Source organism: Musa acuminata, chromosome BXJ3-4 (assembly GCF_036884655.1).
Source record: "Musa acuminata AAA Group cultivar baxijiao chromosome BXJ3-4, Cavendish_Baxijiao_AAA, whole genome shotgun sequence".
Classification (NCBI taxonomy): domain Eukaryota; kingdom Viridiplantae; phylum Streptophyta; class Magnoliopsida; order Zingiberales; family Musaceae; genus Musa; species Musa acuminata.
The window spans coordinates 16,740,048-16,754,726 of record NC_088352.1 but is presented as its reverse complement, the minus strand read 5'-3'; the positions used below and the strand labels follow the sequence as shown (position 1 = coordinate 16,754,726).

Genomic DNA, 14,679 nt, shown 5'->3' with positions numbered 1-14,679 from the left:
CGCCGGGGAGGAGGAGGGAAGAAGAAGAGGAGAAGAAGAGAAGGGAAAGGAGGAGCTGCGGCTGCGGCGGTGGCAGCTGCGGCTGGAAGAGAAGGAGAGGAAGAGAAGGTGAGGAAGAAGAGAAGAAGAAGAAAGGTAGGAGAAGGAAGAAGGAGAAGAAAAGGGAAAAGAAAGGGAAGAGGGAGAGGAGCGAGAGGTGGCAGCAGCTAGGGCTGCAGCACCTCTGTTTCCTGCAAGTGGAAACAGAGGAGAGGTGTGGGGCGTTCGAAGAGGAGAAGAAAAGGAAGAGGAAGAGAAGAAGAAGAGGAAGCAGGAGAAGAGGTTGTGATACCTCTGTTTCCTGTAGAGGAAACAGAGGAGAGGGTGTGTGTGACGCCGGGGAGGAGGAGGGAAGAAGAAGAGGAGAAGAAGAAGAGAAGGGAAAGGAGGAGCTGCGGCTGCGGTGGTGGCAGCTGCAGCTGGAAGAGAAGGAGAGGAAGAGAAGGTGAGGAAGAAGAGAAGAAGAAGAAAGGAAGGAGAGGAAGAAGAGAAGGGGAAGAAGGGGCTGCGGCTGCGGCGATGGCAGCTGCAGCTGGAAGAGAAGAAGGAGAGTAAGATGAGCAGGGGAGGAAGAAGAGGCTACGGCCGTGTCTGAGGCTGCGACTGCAGCAGTGCAGTTGGGAAAGAAGAGAAGGAAAGGAAGAAGAAGAGAAAGGAAAAGGGAAGAAGAGAGGAAGAGGAGAAGGGGAGGCAGCTGCGGCAGTGGCAGCTGTAGCTGGATGGAAAGAGAGGAAACAGAGCAGGGGAGGAAGAAGAGGCTGCGGCTATGGTGGCTGCGGCCGTGGCTGCGACTGTGGCTGCGGCTGCGACGTTGGCTGCGGTAGCTACGGCAGCGGTGGTGGCTGCAGTAGCTGCTTTTGGGAAAGAGAAAGAAAGGAAAGGGAAAAAAAAGGGGGCTGTGGCCGTGATTACGACTGTGGTGGTGGTGGCTACGTCTGCGGCAGCTGTGTTTGGGAAAGAAAAAGAAGGAACGAGAGAAGGGAGGAAGGAAGGTAGTGCGGTGGAAGGGGCTGCGACTGTGGCAGCGGCAGCGGTGGTGGTTGTGGCAGTTGTGTTTGGGAAAGAAAAAGAAGGAATGAGAGTAAGAGAGAGCATGTGACTGTGCCTTGATGTTCGACACGTGGTGTAGTTGCGAAGAAAGAAAGAAAATGAGTGCACAAAACGAAACAAGGAGGGGACGGAGGAAAAGTAGAAAAAGGATTCGAGCGTACACCTTTTCGAATCTTTGGATCAAAACCTTCAAAAGGCAAGTTTCCCGATCGTTTCTCCTGTAATTGTTCTAATTTTTCTTATTGCAAGTATTATGATCTTCCTTGTGCAAGTGTTCTTATCTTTCCTATTGCAAGTGTTCCGATCCTTCCTATTGCAAGCATTCTAATCTTTCCTATTGCGAATGTCCTGATCTTTCCTTACTGTAATTTTATCTCTACATTTGATTTGAATATGAGGAACTTTGAATTGTTCTAGCCTTGCATTTGATATATCTCTTGTCTAGGCATATCGATCTGAATCTGTGCAACTTTTGAGATTCTGACATTTCTACCTTGTTATGATTATAACTTCATGTATTGACCTTTGATTTAGACAAAACTTATTTGATCGAAATATAGACTCATAAACCTTTCTTTTGATAGCTTTATTGAGTATATTGGAGCACGATTGATAGTTTGAATCATTTGTTCAATGTGCCTCTTGAATTCTGCCAGAAATCGAGCTTTGGTCGATTTCACATATTCTGGTTTTATTCATTTGGAAATTGATTTCATCTAACATTCTTATTTGAATTGAGCTATATGTGATTGCTTGGAATCCTTGTATACACTTCCTTTCATTTCCTTTCAAATCTGAATACATTTGTAAAGGATTATGTTTGCATCGTAATGACTCATAAAGGCACATGTACATTTCATTGTTCCGCATGTGCTTCCGATATGTCCCAATTTATTGTTCACAATACCCTTTTGTACTCTGGTGTTTGTGGGATTATTTGGACCTTTGCCAGAAATGGTAAAGGGTATGTGCTTAGAGCCCGCGATGCTCTAGATTATGTTTGGTGGTCATTCAGAAATGGATGGACCATATTATGTTTGGAATCCCACTTCACCATCTATCAGTTTGATATGAAATTCAGAGCCAACCTAGCACTTGGGTAGGGTGAGAGGGCTCGAGTAGGAAAGGGCTACCCGTGGATGGAGTCGAGAACTCATCACGGCGTGGAGCCACCATTGAGTTAAACCTCACATGCACTATGCTAGGGTACGACGTCTGAGCTTCTGTTTCGTATTTTGTTTGATATGCTCCAAAATATTTCCTATGCCATTGATATACTTCAAAATGCTTCACATACCATTGATATGTTCCGAAATGTTCCATTTGTCATTGATATGATCCGGAACATTTTATACGCTATTGGTATGCTCCAATTACTCTGTGCTCCATTTGCTATGAACTGATATGTTCTGAAATGTCCTATTTGCCATTGATATGCTTCGGCACATCTCGTACGCTATTGATATGCTCCAATTACTCTATGCTCCATTTGCTATGAACTGATATGTTCTGAAATGTCATATTTGCAATTGATATACTCTGAAACATCTCGTATGTTGTTGATATACTCCAATTACTCTATGCTTCATCTGTTATGAACCGAATAGGTTTTGAATGACATGACAGATATGATTTTGTATCTAATGAGATGGTATCCTTGAGAATTCTTGTATTCTGCCTTCCATTATGATAACTTACTTGTTTGAAACCGTTCCTTTTGTTCTGAATATGCTTTGTCACTTACTGAGCTATTTTTAGCTCACTTCGTTGTTATATAAATCTTTCAGGTCAGCTTGTCACTCTTTGAGATGTTTGAATTGGGCTAAGGCAGTGGAGAGCTATTCAGAATTATGGGCAAGTCTTGTTGGTTATTATGTTATTGTTGTATAAGCATATTTTGTATCTAATGAAATGTTGTCGATGAACCGAAATGGATATACCTTGTAAAAGTGTTGACGATCTCTCTTATTTGGAATTTCGAAATGTCAAGTCTAATTTACGACGATATGAACTTGTGGTAAATGGTTGGAGTTCTGATTGTATAAATTACTTAGCTTGTGGATTTATAAATGTTATTCATGTTTGTTAAGTTGGCTTGGGTTGTTATAAATGTGAATTATCGAGTGATGTGATATATGATTATAAACTGCACAGGTTTTATATATGTGAATTTGATAGAATGTTTTTCAGTGTCCTCAAATGTTAGCTTGGATCCTGGATTGGTTTGTGATGAATATTTTAAAATCATCGATATTATTTGAGGGGCGTGACAGAGGGTGTATCGGATGTCCGCCGGAAGATCGCCAGAAAGCTCGCTAGAAGAAGACTCGACGTTTGCCGGTTAAAAACTTACTTAGGACTATGTTTTTAGTTGCATAGTTTGCATGTAATTAGGGTTAGGATTAATGGATAATCCTGGTTTGGGCTAGATTTGAAGCCCATCTAATGACCCGAGGATCGGGCGGTGGTACCGCTGGACTGGGTGGTAGCACCGCCCAGCACTTGGATGGTCAGGCAGTGGCATCGCCACTTGTTAGGATCAAGAGCACTAAGAGGGGGGGGGGGGGTGAATTGATGCAGCAGAAAACCTTCTACGATTAAAAAAACTACGTTCGTTCGATATAAGTGATTTCGGTAAGAAAGCCTTATTCGTAAATCATTTTAACTTTTGATTAAAGGAGATACAGCAAAGATATAAATGCAGTTTGCAGTTATGGTTCAAATCAGTTAGTAGGCGCAAACTGAAATATGATATTCGTACGAAAAAACTGATTTACGTCTAAATGCTGGTTCATAAATCACTTGATTAAGCGAGATGCAGTTAAAGTAAGGATATAAAGGCAGTTTGCAGTTATGATTGAAATCAAAACGTAAACGCAAACTGAAATATGATGTTCGTACGATAAAACTGATTTACGTCTAAACGCCGATTCGGAAAGTGCAAAGCTTGAAACCCGATCGTATATGCGCAGAAAGCAGTAAGCTTTTGAGGAGATTTGCAGTAAGGATAAGATGCTCAAAGTAAATGCAAACCGAGATTTAGAGTGGTTCGGTCAATCTTGACCTACTCCACTTTTGGCTTCCTCCACCGATGAGGTCACCGACGTTAACTAGAGGCCTTTTTTCAATAGGCGAAGGCCAACCACCCTTTTACAGTTTCACTCCTTTTGACGGGCTTAGGAGACAACCCTTACAGAATTTTCTCTCCTCTCTTTAAAGATCAAAACTTGGAAGAAAATAGGGAGAAGAACTTTTGGCCTTTACAACAATTTTGAGCTCTAAGAATCATAGAATAAGATCAGGATTTCGGTGTGTTTTGAGTGCCCTTTTAGTGCTGAAAGGGTGGGGTATTTATAGGCCCTAACCCAGTTTGAATTTGGAGCTCAAAATTGTCAATTCCCGGAATTCCGGGATCTGGCGGTTGCACCGCCTGACTGAGGCGGTTGCACCGCTTGGCAGAGCTCGAAGACTGAGCCTCTGGGCGGTGCCACCTCCTGTCAGGGGCGGTTGCACCTCCTGCCAGAGCTCGAAGACCGAGCTCAGGCGGTGCCACCGCTTGACTAAGGCGGTTGCACCGCTCAACCAGAGCTCGGAGACCGAGCCCAAGCGGTGCCACCTCATGGCTGGGGCGGTTGCACCGCCTAGTCTCGCTCGGAGATTGAGCCAAGGCGGTGCCACCGCTTGGCTTGGGCGGTTCAACCGCTTGGCAGAAATCAGGGTCCGAATGGGTTGATCCATTCGGCCCAATTTGGGTTTTTCAGGGGCCCAATTGCCCCAAGATTAAGTTAATGGGATCACCTCCCATTTCCAACTTAATCATTGTGCTAACTACGATATTTGTTAGGATCGAGAGCACTAAGAGGGGGGGGTGAATTAGTGCAGCGGAAATCTTACAGCAATTTAAAAGCTAAAGCTGCGTTCGTCCGATAAAAAGTGATTTCGATATAAAAGCAGAATCACAGTGCAGTTTGCGTCTAAGCGCAGTTTTGCGTCTAAGCGCAGTTTGCGTCTAAACACAGTTTGCGTCTAAACATAGTTTGCGTCTAAACACAGTTTGCGTCTAAGCGCAGTTTGCGTCAAAGCACAGTTTGCGTCTAAGCGCAGTTTGCGTCTAAACGCAGTTTTGCGTCTAAACGCAGTTTTGCGTTCAAACGCAGTTTTACGTTAAAACGCAGTTTTACGTCTAAACGCAGTTTTACGTCTAAACGCAGTTTTGCGTCTAAACGCAGTTTTGCGTCTAAACGTAGTTTTACGTCTAAACGCAGTTTTGCGTCTAAACGCAGTTTTACGTCTAAACGTAATTTTACGTTTAAATGTAGTTTTGCGTCTAAAAGCAGTTTTGAACCTTGAAAAGCGTTTTACGTAGAAAGAAATTTGCAGTTATAAATGGAATCCGAATGTAAGCGTAAACTGCAGTGTGAAGATCGTACGAAAACACGATTTACGTTTGAATGCAGATTCTGAAAGATCAGAGCTTAGAAACTCGTTCGTAAAGGCGTAGAGGGCAGTAGCAACGTGATCGTAGTTAATCCTGCACACTTATCTCAACACATAGATTAGATAACAAATGACAATTGACTTCATCATCAAAATCCGAGATTCAACAATCTCCCCCTTTTTGATGATGACAATCAATTGATAAAGGAGTTGTCCTTAACTCCCCCTATCTATATGCCATAGTTGAGATAAGTCAACCTTGAATTCAAGACCTAAGAATTCAAGTGACGTATTGATAAGTTAGATCAGTTAAACTTATCAATGCTCCCATTATGATGCCCATCATGATGTATCTCTTCAAGAATGATGTCAAGGCATGACATACATCATTAAGTTTGTATGATAGTGTTTGTAACTATTCATCATGTAATCATATAAAGCTACGAAGAACTTTTTACATGATGCACACTTTTGAGATTTTCTAGCAAGTTTGCATTTTCTTTACAATATAGAATATCAAATCAAGACATGATGCAAACTATAGCGCATGTTCACATATCTCTTGGTGATGCAAGGATGGCATAACTATAACATTGTTTATAGCATCACTCAAGTATTTGCAACTATGGCATAGACATGATTATGGCAGTTCAGCTATGACATAGTGTTTATCAATTCATATGTTTCTCCCCCTTTGTCATCAACAAAAAGCATGATAGCATTATCAAGCATATAAAGGAAGTCATGACACATATAATTCTTTGAATATCTCTTTATTGTTTGTTGCTTGAAGGAGGAAAGTCATTTTTCAAAAAGTTTTCATAAGAATGTACAGGTACATCCCATTTTTAGCATACAAACCGAAAAATGAACTTCTTACATGCATTTGGTTAAAAATATTTGTCACATAATTTGCAACATATTATTTGATCAAGCGTTGTCAAGGCATGTAATAACATCCGAAAAATAATTTTAACTAGTTTAAGTATTCGGACACATCAACATTCCTAATTCTCTTCTTATGTAATCAAATTGTTCTTCACATAGGGGTTTTGTAAAGATATCAGCTAGTTGATGTTTGGTATCAATAAACTCTATGGTTACATCATGATTAGTGACATGATCTCGTATAAAGTGATGTCTAATATCAATGTGTTTTGTTCTTGAGTGTTGTATAGGATTTTTAGTTAAGCATATTGCACTCGTGTTATCACATTTAATGGGAATATCTTTAAGATTTACTTTGTAATCTTCTAAAGTGTTTTTCATCCATACAACTTGTGCACAGCATGCACTTGCTGCAATGTATTCAGCTTCGGTTGTTGATAGAGCAACCGAGTTTTGTTTCTTAGATGACCAGGATACAAGGGCATGTCCTAAAAATTGACATGATCCTGATGTGCTTTTTCTGTCTAGTCTACAGCCAGCGAAGTCCGCATCAGCATAAGCTGTTAATTCAAAATTTTCTGATTTTGGGTACCATTATCCTAGATTGGTAGTTCCATTAAGATATCTGAGTATTCTTTTGACAGCTTTGAGATGAGATATCTTAGGGTCTGATTGAAATCTAGCACAAAGTCTTACACTGAACATGATGTCTGGTCTGGTGGTAGTGAGGTAAAGTAAACTTCCTATCATACCCCTATAGGTTTTTTGATCGAAGCTTTCTCCATTCTCATCAATTTCTAACTTAGTGGAGGTGCTCATAGGAGTGTCAATGGCTTTTGAATTATTCATTTTGAACTTCTTTAGCAAACTCACAGCATATTTGGTTTGACTAATAAAGATGCCATTGCTTAGTTGTTTGATTTGTAGGCCTAAGAAGAATGTTAACTCTCCCATTAGACTCATTTCGAATTCATGACTCATAGTTTTCGCAAAGGATTCACAAAGAGATTCATTTGTAGAACCAAAGATAATATCATCAACATAAATTTGAACAATGAGAAAATTGTTTTCAAAGTTCTTGATGAATAATGTAGTATCAACCTTGCCTTTTATGAAATTATTTTCAATAAGAAAAGAACTAAGTCTCTCATACCAAGCCCTAGGAGCTTGTTTTAAACCATAGAGAGCTTTAGTTAATCTAAACACATGATTAGGGAGACTATTATTTTCAAATCCAGGAGGTTGTTCAACATAGACTTCTTCGGAAATAAAGCCATTAAGAAAGGCGCTTTTAACATCCATTTGAAACAACTTAAAATTATTACTGCTAGCGTAGGCAAGGAGCATCCTTATGGCTTCCAATCGTGCCACGGGAGCGAAGGTTTCTTCGTAATCGATACCTTCTTCTTGGTTGAAACCTTTGGCCACTAATCTAGCCTTGTTTCTAACCACGATACCATTTTCATTTTGCTTGTTTCTGAAGACCCATTTAGTACCAATAACTAGATGGTCATTTGGCCTAGGAACAAGCTTCCACACTCCATTTCTTTCAAATTGATTTAATTCTTCTTGCATTGCGATAATCCATGAATCATCTTTCATGGCTTCATCAACGCATTTGGGTTCAATTTGGGAGTGAAAGGCGGTATTTGCACAAAAGGTTGTAAGAGAAGATCGTGTTTGAACTCCCTTTGATGTGTCTCCTAAGATTAGCTCCTTAGGATGAGCATCTATATACTTCCAATCCTTGGGTAAGGAAATCTGAGAAGTGGATGCATCCAAGTTGCTAGTTGGAGACGGGGTCTCGTTTAAATTTAAAGAATCAAAATTAACATCATCGTCAAGATCATTTTTCGTGATTTCAGAAGTCTCATTGAAAACAACATGAATGGATTCTTCAATAATTAGAGTTCTTTTATTAAAGATACGAAAGGCTTTAGAAACTGTAGAATAACCAAGAAAGATTCCTTCATCGGATTTAGCATCAAATTTTCCTAAGTTGTCTTTTTCATTCAAGATAAAACACTTACACCCAAAGACTTTGAAATATGAAACGTTGGGTTTTTTATTGTTCCATAACTCATAGGGAGTTTTGGTTAGTAGAGGTCTCACTAGAACTCTATTTAAGATATAGCATGTAGTATTTACGGCTTCGGCCCAAAAATATTTGGGTAGGTTATGTTCATTTAACATGGTTCTTGCCATTTCTTGTAAATTTCGATTTTTTCTTTCTACAACTCCATTTTGTTGAGGGTTTCTAGGAGTAGAGAAATTATGGTTGTATCCATTGAGTTCACAAAATTCTTGGAAATCATGGTTTTGAAATTCACCACCATGATCACTTCTAATTGACGAAATCATAGAACCTTTCTCATTCTGAATGAGTTTGCAAAACTTGGTAAAAGATCTAAGGCATTCACTTTTCTGTTTTAAAAAGTAAGTCCATGTGTATCTGCTATAGTCATCTATGATGACGAAAGCGTATTTGCTACCTCCTAGGCTTGATGTGGAGATGGGTCCGAACAAGTCCATATGGATCAATTGTAAGGGCCTAGAGGTGCTTACTTGATTTTTAGATTTGAAGCTACTCTTAATTTGTTTACCTAATTGGCAGGCATCACATACATTATCTTTGATGAACTTGATATGAGGAATTCCTCTTACAAGTTCTTTGGATGATATTTGAGTGATTAGCTTCATGCTAGCATGACCTAATCTTCTGTGCCATATCCAAGCATTCTCATTTAAAGCAGAAAAACATGTTTCATTACATAAATCATCGATGTCAATAGTGTATACGTTATTTTGTTTTAAAGCAATCATAGATATGTTTTTGTGAGGTTTTTCAATGACGCAAGCATTAGATTCAAATTTGATGATATATCCTTTATCACATAATTGACTAATGCTTAGGAGGTTATGTTTTAGACCATCAACTAGCAAAACATCTTCAATAGAAAAGTTGGATTTGTTACCTATGGTTCCTTTGCCAATGATTTTACCCTTGTTGTTGTCTCCGAAGGTGACATATCCTTCGTTTATGCTAGAGAGCTTAGAGAATTGGGATGAATCTCCGGTCATATGCCTTGAGCATCCACTGTCAAGGTACCATCTCTTGCTCCTAGCTTGCGATGGTTTAGTTTTCTACAAGAAAGGATGATGTTTAGGTACCCATTTGCTTTTGGGTTCCTCACAAATAGATCTACATTTTTTATCATGTTGCATAGAATTTGTCATGGTTCCTTTAGGAACCCATATCAATTTGTTTGGACTCAATTTCCTGAATGGACAATAATGTGTCTTGTGACCAAACTTGCAACAAAAGTTGCATTTGCTTCTAACATGTAAGATGGGGCCTTTTACAAAGGTAGTTGGATTTCGGTGAGGACTCCTCACAAATCCAATCCCACTTCTTTTGGGAGCATGACCCTTGTTTGTAAGGATCATGTTTAATGACTTGCTACCAACCTCGAATTTCTTCAAGGTGTCCTTAAGTAGCAAGTTTTCTTTTTGACAGATTTCTAGATCATGACATTTTATACATGAATTTAAACTATCATGATATTCGATTTTTAACTTATTAAAATCACAAGTAAGACTATCATGTACCTTTTTTAGCAATTTGTATTTTCTATTTATAACTTTGCATTCATCAAATAAATCATGGAAGGCATTTGATAATTCATCGAAAGATAAATCAGCATCTAATAAATCCGTTACCTCCTCTCCGATAGCCATTAAGGCGTAATGAGCAACTTGCTCGGTGTTGGACTCCTCTTCTTCAGATGCGCTCGAGTCATCCCATGTTGCTTGAAGAGCCTTCTTCTTTGATGTTCTTCTTTTGACTTGGGGACAATCATTCTTGTAGTGTCCCGGCTTTTTACATTCGTAGCAGATCACTTGGTCCTTCTTGGATTCAAGTTTGTTTTTCACATCGTTTTTAAACTTGTTTCTTTTGAAGAATTTCTTAAACTTTTTTGTCAAAAGTGCTAAGTCATCATCACAGTCCTCATCACTTGAGTTTTCTCTCAAGTGGCATTCAGAAGTTTTAAGTGCCATATCCTTCCTGTTCTTTGGAAGGATGTCTTCTTGCTCTTCATGAGCTTTGCAAGTCATTTCGTAGGTCATTAATGACCCGATTAGTTCTTCAAGAGGGAAGTTGCGCAGATCTTTTGCCTCTTGAATGGCAGTGACTTTAGGATCCCAACTTTTAGGAAGGGATCTTAGTACTTTATTTACGAGTTCGAAATCCGAAAAACTTTTTCCGAGTCCTTTTAGACTGTTGACAACATCCGTGAAACGGGTAAACATGTCGCCAATGGTTTCACTCGGTTTCATTCGAAAAAGTTCAAAAGAATGCAGCAACAGATTGATTTTTGACTCTTTCACTCTACTTGTGCCCTCGTGGGTCACTTCAAGTGTGTGCCAAATATCAAATGCAGTTTCGCAAGTTGAAACACGATTAAACTCGTTTTTATCAAGTGCGCAAAATAAGGCATTCATAGCCTTTGCATTAAGAGCGAAAGCCTTCTTCTCCGAATCGTTCCAATCGATCATTGGAAGAGAAGATTTTGAAAATCCATTTTCAACAAGGTTCCACAGTTCAAAATCCATAGAAATAAGAAAGATCCTCATTCGGGTCTTCCAGTAGGTGTAGTCCGTTCCACTGAACATGGGTGGACGTGTAATAGAATGCCCCTCTTGGTTTCCGGCGTAAGCCATCTCTCTTGGGTTTTAATCCTTTAGAGAGTTAACCTTGCTCTGATACCAATTGTTAGGATCGAGAGCACTAAGAGGGGGGGGGTGAATTAGTGCAGCGGAAATCTTACAGCAATTTAAAAGCTAAAGCTGCGTTCGTCCGATAAAAAGTGATTTCGATATAAAAGCAGAATCACAGTGCAGTTTGCGTCTAAGCGCAGTTTTGCGTCTAAGCGCAGTTTGCGTCTAAACACAGTTTGCGTCTAAACACAGTTTGCGTCTAAACACAGTTTGCGTCTAAGCGCAGTTTGCGTCAAAGCACAGTTTGCGTCTAAGCGCAGTTTGCGTCTAAACGCAGTTTTACGTCTAAACGCAGTTTTACGTTCAAACGCAGTTTTACGTTAAAACGCAGTTTTACGTCTAAACGCAGTTTTGCGTCTAAACGCAGTTTTGCGTCTAAACGCAGTTTTGCGTCTAAACGCAGTTTTGCGTCTAAACGCAGTTTTGCGTCTAAACGCAGTTTTATGTCTAAACGTAATTTTACGTCTAAATGTAGTTTTGCGTCTAAAAGCAGTTTTGAACCTTGAAAAGTGTTTTACGTAGAAAGCAATTTGCAGTTATAAATGGAATCCGAATGTAAGCGTAAACTGCAGTGTGAAGATCGTACGAAAACACGATTTACGTTTGAATGCAGATTCTGAAAGATCAGAGCTTAGAAACTCGTTCGTAAAGGCGCAGAGGGCAGTAGCAATGTAGGAGGTTTGCAGTAATGATAAAGTGCTCAAGGTAAAAGCAAACCAGAGATTTAGAGTGGTTCGGTCAGTCTTGACCTACTCCACTTTTGGCTTCCTCCTTCGACGAGGTCACCGACGTCAACTAGCTGCCTTCCTTCAATGGGCGAAGGCTAACTGCCCTTTTACAGTTTCTCTCCTTTTGACAGGCTCAGGAGACAACCTTTACAGATCCTTTCTCTCCTCTCTTTACAACTCAAGACTTGAAGAACAGAAGGAGGAGAACTTTAGGACTTTACACAAATTTGAGCTCTTAGAATCACTGAAAAGATCAAGAATTCGGTGTGGATCTATTGTCGATTCAGTGTTGAATGGGTGGGGTATTTATAGGCCCCAACCCAATTCAAATTTGGAGCTCAAAACGATCAAATCCCGGAATTCCGGGATCAGGCGGTTGCACCTCTTGACTGGAGAGGTGGCACCGCCTGGCAGAGCTCGAAGACTGAGCTCAGGCGATTGCACCTCTCTGCCAGAGCTCGAAGACTGAGCTCAGTGGTTGCATCGCCTGGCAGAGCTCGAAGTCTGAGCTCGGTGGTTGCATCACCTGGCAGAGCTCGAAACTGAGCTCAGGCTGATGCACCTCTCTGCCAGAGGTGGTTGCACCTCTCTGCCAGAGCTCGAAGACCGAGCTCAGGCGATGCATCTTCTGTCCAAAGAGGTTGCACCTCTCTGCCAGAGCTCGAAGACCGAGCTCGGTGGTTGCACCTCTTGGCAGAGCTCGAAACTTGAGCTCTGGCGGTGCTACCTCTTGACAGAGGAGGTTGCACCGCCCAGTCTCGCTTGGAGACAGAGCCCTGGGCGGTAGCACCTCTTGGCTGGGGCGGTTGCACCGCCCAGTCTTGCTGGAAGACATGGCCTGGGCGGTTGCACCGCCCAGTCCCGCAGCCCAGGCGGTTGCACCTCCTGTCCTAGGCGGTTGCACCGCCTGGTGCAATCAGGGTCCGAATGGTTCGCTCCATTCGACCCAATTTGAATCTTTTCAGGGGCCCAATTGCCCCAAGATTAAGCTAATGGGATCACCTCCCATTTTCAAGCTTAATCATCGTGCTAACTACGATTAACTCTAAGACAACTTCTGCAGCTATGCTCCGATGCGTCAATCGCTTCTTCCGGCGAGTTTCCGGCGAACTTCCGTCGATCATCCGATAAACCCTCGGTGATCCTTCTGCGGACATTCGGCATACTCCTGGACTTTGCGACGATCCACTTGGCGAGTTCCGACGAGCTTCGCTTGGCAAGCTTCTGGACTTCTCGGATCTATTCTCGCTGAACCTCCGACGACCGTCCGAACTTCCGTCGAACTCTCGAACTCCCAACGTGATCATGATCTTGACTCCGGCGCAACACCTGCTGCTTGTCTTACTCTCATCGTAGTTAATCCTGCACACTTATCTCAACACATAGATTAGATAACAAATGACAATTGACTTCATCATCAAAATCCGAGATTCAACAATATTCCCTTAGACATTTACTGTAACTTGCTCCGGTGCGTCAATCGTTTCTTCCGGTGAGCTTCCGACGAACTTCCGTCGATCATCCGATGAACCCTCGGTGATGCTCCTACGGACTTCCGACAAACTCCTGGACTTGCGACGATCCACTTGGCGAGTTCCGACGAGCTTCTTTGGCAAGCTCATGGACTTCTCAGATTTGTTTCCGCAGAACCTCCGACGACTGTCCGAACTTCCATCGAACTCTCGAACTCCCAACGTGATCATTGTCTTGACTCCGGCGCAACTCTTGCTGCATATCTTACTTTCATCGTAGTTAATCCTGCACACTTATCTCAACATATAGATTAGATAACAAATGACAATTGACTTCATCATCAAAATCCGAGATTCAACAATTTCCCCCTTTATGATGATGACAATCAATTGATAATGGAGTTAACCTTAACTCCCCCTGTCTATATGTCATACTTGAGATAAGTCATTCTTGAATTCAAAACCTTTAAGTTAAAATCATTTAAACTTATCAATACTCGCATCATGATTCCCATCATGATGTATCTCTCTGAAGATGATGTCAAGACTTGACATTCATTTTCAAATTTTACATTACAAGTTTGAATGATGGTAATAGTAGCAATTCATCATATTGTAAGATATCAACATGTAAAACTTCGAAGTAAGATTTTGAAATCATTACATGATGCACACATTTCAAATGTTTTAGCAAGTATTGCATTTCATCACATGGTAAGATATCAATACGTAAAATTATGATGGAAGTTTTTTGTTTGATATCTTGACACGATACTAACAAGGCATAATGCAAATTTTAGCAATCATAGCATCTATTCATATATCTCTTGGTGATGCAAGCATGACATTAATACTCATATATTTCTCCCTCTTTGTCATCAACAAAAAGTGTGGTAATTGTGATACCAGGAGAATAATATAAGCAAATTTTGAGCATAAGTGTGATAATTGTTCATGTCTTTACTATGTTATTTTCCAATAGTGAGTGATAGGAAATTAATTATACAAGCATATAAAGGAAAGCATGATATGTAGATCGCTTTGAATACTTCTTCCTTTTTATTTGTTATAATCGTTTTGCATGAAGGAGGAAGGCCATTTGTGATACCAGCTATTTGTGAGTTTACTTGAGTGAAGTTAAAATCGATGAGAGATTAAATCATGCTTCATTTTTACAAGGATCAAGATATGTATGTGAAACAAATCTTTGCAAGTAAAAACACTATCATCCATATTTCAAGATGGAATTTATAAGCAGGAATCATTTCATCAAATCCATTTCAGAA

The 14,679-nt window shown here is 40.6% G+C and overlaps 1 protein-coding gene across 1 annotated transcript in view; it reads left to right on the top strand.

Moving 5' to 3' along the window:
* Positions 1 to 3,094, top strand: part of LOC103973012 (7-hydroxymethyl chlorophyll a reductase, chloroplastic) — a 35,089-nt gene extending 31,995 nt beyond the window's left edge. Inside the window, exon 20 of the mRNA XM_065148946.1 lies at positions 2,877 to 3,094. The gene's annotated coding sequence lies outside the window, so the exon portion shown is untranslated. The remainder of the gene's footprint in view (positions 1 to 2,876) is intronic.
* The last annotated feature ends 11,585 nt before the right edge of the window (positions 3,095 to 14,679 follow it).